The sequence below is a fragment of the Meleagris gallopavo genome, chromosome 1, assembly GCF_905368555.1.
Source record: "Meleagris gallopavo chromosome 1, MGAL_WU_HG_1.1, whole genome shotgun sequence".
Lineage (NCBI taxonomy): Eukaryota > Metazoa > Chordata > Aves > Galliformes > Phasianidae > Meleagris > Meleagris gallopavo.
The window spans coordinates 44,261,280-44,266,963 of NC_139404.1; positions in this window are offsets into that span (position 1 = coordinate 44,261,280).

Consider the following 5,684-nt stretch of genomic DNA (forward strand, 5'->3'; position numbering starts at 1 on the left):
AGTCCAAATGTTCTTGTGCCAGTGCCCACCACACTCTTGAAGAACTTCCTAACCCCGAACTGGACCCTCCCCTGACACAGCTCCATGCCATTCCCTCAGGCCCTGTCACTGTCCCCATTGAGCAGAGCTCAGCATTGCTCCCTGTGAGGAGCTCCCTGTAAGGAGCTGCAGCCGCCATCAGGCCTCCCCTCAGCCTCCCCACAGTACTTCCCAAAAACTTCCTTCTCTGTCTTTTGAGAAGGCTGTTAAAAGGCATATAGTTGTTCTACACTACTTGATCTCCTTAGCTGTTGAATACACCAGCAATTCCAAACTTTTCATATAAGTTCATGAAAAATACCATCTCTGTGCATTCTTGTATACATGTTTGGCCTTTTAAGCACTAAATTGTTCTACTAATGTTATGGATGTAACTTTCTGTGGAAGTCAATTAAGTCAATGTATTGACATGTGGCAAGAAAAAATGCATCGAACATTTGCAGAATTGGATCATAAAGGGTTCACCAATAACATTCCCTCATCTTGCCTCGGTGAAGGGTGAGTTCATTTGCATTCATTATTGAGCTTGTAAAATAGCTGTGCTTAGATGTGGTCCTTCAGCAAAATCTGGTCATACTAGTTAGACCTACATCTATTCTGTAATCATGGATTTTCCTTTTTACTTCGTCATTACAACTTGTTAATGCTAAACGGGACCAACTATATGCTTTTGTATACACAGTACCTTACTGATTGTTGTTGGTTTTGGTTTTTGTTTGTTTGTTTGTTTGTTTGTCACTTGGGGGAATAATAGTTTTGGTGTAAATGAAATAACACAATTTAGTGGTGACTGCTATGTACGGCTGATCTGTATATAACTAAATGCTTACCACTGAGCAGCATAGAATCACCAAGATTGGAAAAGACAACTAAGATCAGCTAGTCCAACCATCAGTCCATCTCCATCATGCCCACTAACCTACGTCACTCAGTATGACATCTACCTTTTTCTTGAAAACTTCCAGAAAATGGGTTAGAGCATCTAATTGCTTTTGATGAATGGGATTTAGCAAACTTTGCTTGAGGAGTTGGGAGAGAAAACCAAGGACAGGTTAGTGAAAAGAGAGCATTAGTATTCATATAATCTTGCAGCTTCTTGAATGACTGCACATATTTGTAATCATGTTGCTATGACACCCAGTAATAACTAGGAGTCTTCATTTTGAATTAGCAGGTATGCAGAATGCATAGGTTTCTGTTATTTGTAACGTTCTTCTTTCCATGTTGTGTAAATTTCACATAATGTGATGGATAGCTAAGGGAACAAATGGTCCCATATCACTCTTCTGTCCTATGCCAGTAACCCCTGTAAGCATTTGCCAGCATCAAACAAATGTCAAGATGTAGGAGGAGAGGTTAAAGACATCAATTCTTTGTCAATTTTAACAAAAAAAAAAAAAAAAAACCCACACAAAAGATAGAGAAGTGTTGGTAGTCCCAGTGAGAGGAAGACTCCACGACTTCTACATTAACTAGTATCAAAGAATCATCTTCAGAGGGCCCTATCTTCTAAGTAATTATAACAAAATTCTTCTTTTTTTACACTGCTTACTTCTTTTTCCTTGTTTCTGCCTTCTCCTTTGTTTATTTGTTTTCTTTTGCCCTTCTTCTGAAATCCTGACCATTGAAAGACTGATCTAAGCGAAGGAAAATATGAGAAAATGTTGTAGGCTCAGTGTGATTAAGAGGCCACAATTTCTTGAAAGCACTGGAACTTCTGCTCTGTGAACCTTGCCCCATATGTGCTAGATGCACTACAGCAGAGCATGATTGACTCAGTGCTGATGAATATTGTGTTTAGTGTTCTTACAAGTGTTGTAGACAGAATCCCGCTTCTGTCTGGGGTTGCAGTAAGTCAGTATGGCAAGCTGTTATATTTTAATTGTTTTCATTGCTCAGCAAGTGGCTTGCTACATCCTGGGAAAACTGCATTTTTCACAGTGCCTCCCTTTCTGGCTTCTTTTGGGAAGAGGTTTTTGTAGTCCACTTGCTCCACAAGGGGCAGTGAACAAAAACATTGTTTTCTATTCTCAATGTACAAAGATTTAGGTCGTTCCTCTAAATCGTGCTACCTCTTAGAAGGACTACTGCTGAGATTCCTAAGCATCCATATGAGTGCTGGGAAAGCCATTCATGCTGGCTACTCTAGGATCTTGGCTTTATAGTTTGCTTCTTTGAATTGCATCTGTACAAGGGATGTCTTCCAGTAGAAACTATAGTGAAAAATGTTCTTTTATGCATTCTAAAATTCCCAAAGAACGCAACTTAATCCTCTGAATCAGATCTGGAACAAGACAATTAAGTGCCAAGGGAACTTTGTCTTCTCAGCTAGCCCCACCCTATGGGGATTCTGGCAATTTCTGGGTGCTATCCCACTCCCAATGACCTTCCAGCATCCACTCTGGAAGGAAAATACTTTGGGATTTTCCACTCTGCCATTATTGCCACTGTAACTGAGTTCTAGGCTACAGCCTACATAGCAATGTGTGCTCACCCTCGCTTTGGTGTATCTCTTATAAGGATTTCTTGGAGAAGAGCCATTGGTAAGCCAGCCCAGTATGGCCCTACTTTCCATTTCCATTGGTCAAATAGTTCTTCAGGACTCCTACTCCTAGTTCAAGATTGCCACTAAAATGTGTTTATTTTTCTTATTCTCTTCTTATTTTGAGCAATATGGCTCAGAGATTCCCTTTTCAAAGTACCATATAGCAATATCATTAAAACCTCCTGGAGAAATGTACAAGTTTCTGAAGGGCATGCGAGGGGGAGCAGGGAGAAGAAACAGAGAGAAGGAAAAGTAGATCTGGAAAACTAGATTGCCACAACACTACACAGTTTGTTCACGGGAAAACAAAAGTTCTGCTTTCACCCCAAACAGTATAATTAATGAAGTCGTGCATTTTCATTTAGACAGCTGCCTTCCCTGTCTCAGCCTGGCATTTTTCTTTTGGTAGATTGAAAGATAAAGAAGTTATGTGTTTGACAGTCATTTAGATTGATACTTTCGTTTAAATTAGATTGAAATTTTCATTAGAACCATTGCCTGCAGTTCTGTCTGATAATCTCCTAGCAATTGCTAACTGTTTGCTTTCCTAATATCCTTGAAATAAACCCCACATAGATAGAATGTGATGATTGTACTGCCCTTTACTGTCTCAGTAAAGACTTTGAGTAAATGGTATTTTTAGTCCACAGCTTACCGTCAAGGCTCTGGGTGCACAAATAAGCCTTAATTGCTGTGTTGGGCATCAGCTGGGGCCTCCACCCTCACCCTCTAGGGACCTGGATACTGAGTCCCTTCCTGAGGGACACTGAGTCCCTTCCCTAGCTTGCCGACCTGTCACCTGCTCCTGAGCTGATGGTGGATTTCCTGGAGTGACCTCAGGCCAGGCCAGATCAACCCTGGATGACTGATAGGGCCTGCTGTGGTAACCATACTGCCCTGCTCACCTGCTCTGGGAGCAGTAGGACTGCCTGTCACTGGTGGGGTCACACTGAAGTGCCCTCAGTTCCACATTCACCTGCCCGCAGGGAGCAGTGCTGCTTCTGCTGCTCCCTGCTGCCTTGCTGCTGAATTCAGGCTGCTTGAAGCTGGAGGTTCATTGTGGAAAAGCAATCTTGCCTAGCTACTGTTGCTGTTAATCAGCTTTTATAAAGGGCTACAAATACAGGCGTTTCGAAGCAAATTCAAGTGCAGCGTTTGTTAAGACTGTTGTCATCTGTAGTCCCCATTCAAATCAGAGTTCGTTCCTACACCACAACTCTACCAAGGCCTGCCTTAACAGTGGTTATTTAGGGTGTTGTTTCCTGTCAGAGTTACACCACTTTGTATTTGCAATGCAGATGAGAAGAATCTTGCCCTCCTTCCTCTACCACAAGCTGCTGCTCCCTCAACTCACTGATCTCACAGAGGGCTCATGAATAGTTCCTGGGTGATCAGTGGGCTTACGTGACTTGCAGTCATGCATCTGTGTAGATCTGGCACAAGAAAGGGGGCAGGAACACCTGAGAGTGTGAGAAGGTAACAGCCTGTGGTTGGCTGAATTGGGTGAAACTGTGCTTTGGGGTTAAATTATATCACAGAGCTGAGTCAGCTTGTCAAAAGGAGATCTTATTTCCTCTTCCCACCTCACTCCTTCTACCCTTTCTCATCCACAGCTTTTCCCTTGCAGTTCACTTCTATGACCTGCCAGATTCTATTGTCTTCTACAGATTCTGTTTGCTAATTTGGCAGAAACACAGCCATGTATTCCAGCTTTCTGTTGGAAGGGTGAATTGATTTGGCTTACAGTAGGATCTAGCACACACCAGAGACAACCAAAGGTACATGACAGGAATAAGAGTGAAGTTTTCACTTTTAGTGTTCGTTAGTGTTCAAACCACTTGTGGATGTCTCTTACCATTTTTGAGAAGCTGCAGGCAACACTGAACTCCTATTTCCTTTCCCTGCATTCTGCCATCTATTTCTGAACCCCCCCTCCCTTTCTATAGGTGCTTATCTGCTTAGGGAATGGGAGGAGCAAGGGGTTTTTCTTGGTTTGGTTACCCTTCTGACCAGCTCACTGGGAAATCTAAGTTGGCACAAGAGAAACAATAGTAAACAGAGTAAGATGTGGTGAATGTAAAATTAAACCTTCCAGCAGCAGTGACCCATTCTGTTGTCTAAGCCTCTCACGTCTCACTGCACCTATATGAAAACCAGGATGGGAAGCATATTTTTCATGCACAGATCCATAACAGTCATGTCACACCACCCTATAGCTGTTCTGAGAACAAAATTAAGCAACTGCCTTATTTAACAATAAGATTCTCTAGGGTGCAGATAGAAAACATTAGCAAAGAATTGCAGTTATACATACAATTCATAGTCCCAGGACAAGGCAACACAGCTGCTTACCATCTTCCTGTGACAGCTTTAGCTGTCATCTAGTTACTCATTGGGTGGATCTAGACCATCTGAGCCTGTGGCTGACTAATCTTACTTCCTCCTCCTACCCTCTTTGCAATCTTATAATAAGTCTAACTGCAATTACAAAACTTTCAAAACCTGGATTCTTTATTTTACATAAGAACATTTTGATATTTTTGTTACATCTTGCAGAGTATGTTCAACTGGATACTTAGGAAAAAGATACATATACACTGATTGGATTCCCACTGTAACATCTGGATTTTACATTGGAAATATTTATACATAAAGCCCAGGGTATTTTAAAAGAACTGTTGTTATCCTTACACACAAATGGGGAAACTGAGGCATAGAAGTGCAGTTTTGCACTTAGCAGTGGACAGAACAGTCATTGAGCAAATTCAGAATGATTCTAGCAGGCATCACTGGCTGAAACCTTACTAAGAAGGGCCACCTCTGGGATGTTTTACCTGCATAAGTAAGACATCAGAATGGGATGCTGTAAGTAGAAGCCAAAACTATAGGAAATGCTTTTGATTGTTATTATTTATTTAAGTAACTGCTCGAATATAGGCTTAATGTTACTTACTTGAACAACAGTAATCAACATCAGCACAAATTATTTAGGTTGTATAGGACCCTACAGGCAATTAAGATGCAGCTTGAATCTTTAATGGTAACCCAGTGAACAGGTGATAGGATGGCATGGAATTTACTAACGAATGAAAATAGTCTA